The following is a 1,218-nucleotide window of genomic DNA, read 5'->3' on the forward strand; positions in this document are numbered from 1 at the left end:
TGCTAAATGCTAAACATGTAAAATGTAAGAGTCAACTCCCTCTACCTGCCAATGTGCAAATCATGGCTGTGGCGCAGGAGGGAGAGCCGCCGTCTAATGATCGCAAGGTTGGCAAATCGGCGGTTCGAGCCCCGGCGGGCCACATGTCGAAGTGTCCTTGGGCAAGACACTGAACCCCAAATTGCTCCCAGTGAGCGGACCGGCTCCTTGCATGGCAGCTTGCCGCTATTGGTGTGTGAATGTGTGTTTGAATGGGTGAATGAGAGGATGTTGTAAAGCGCTTTGGATAAAGGCGCTATATAAGTCAGTCCATTTACCATCAAACTGAGAACATGAAAATCCTTGAACCAGCCCCAAACGTAGACCTGAACCCAATATAACATCTTAGGCCTACACCTTTTACTCGCATTCCAGAGTCATCTCTGTCTGTTTGGTCAGCTTAATTTGTTTGCCAAGTCGGGCAGTTACCGTCAATAATTAACGGTATCCCTTATCATATGTGAACAATTTCTCCCCTGAGCCACACGATATTAACTCCTTGTATAACAAGTAGGCTTATTCCAGGTAATTAGAAAGTGTCTGCCTTGCCTTGTCATTGAGACTTGGTTGGTTCCCATAGATAGTAGGCCTATAGCCGAAGCATCTGCAGGGGATGTCGATTATTGCAACTGAAAATTAGAGGTTAGGTTAAAGGGATGCACGTATTCCTGCCACAGCACGCCGCACTTGGAATGTGGACAACTGAAGCAAAAAGGCGCACGGGCGACCAGGCTTGGAGAGAGGAGGGAACACGGCGCACTATCCAGCCCGCCCCTCCAAAAAGCTACTTTCCATGACATCAAAGACCAGCTCAGGTCTTTCAAGAACTTGCATGTTTAATTCGTGGGCGTCAGATGATACTGTCCCGGAGAGAGAAAATAAATTGTAATACAATGTTTTGCGTTACAGTTATTGCTCTAACGAAATAGTCTTGTCCAATCCAATGACGCAATTGTTTTACTCGATACAGTTTGAGGAGGTTGACTGGGACAGGATCGCTCTTGCAGTATTTCCCACGTCCCCCATGACCAAAAGCCGGCAGAGCACTCTGGAACTGACAGATATAACGTGACAACGTTTATAACGGACCCTCTCATTCAGGAGCATTTTTTTTACATGATATTATCAGATATCTAACAGACCGAAATGAAGGCAATCATTTTACTTTTTCTACCTTGT

The sequence above is a fragment of the Nansenia antarctica genome, assembly GCF_963989245.1.
Source record: "Nansenia antarctica genome assembly, chromosome: 13".
Classification (NCBI taxonomy): Eukaryota; Metazoa; Chordata; class Actinopteri; order Argentiniformes; family Microstomatidae; genus Nansenia; species Nansenia antarctica.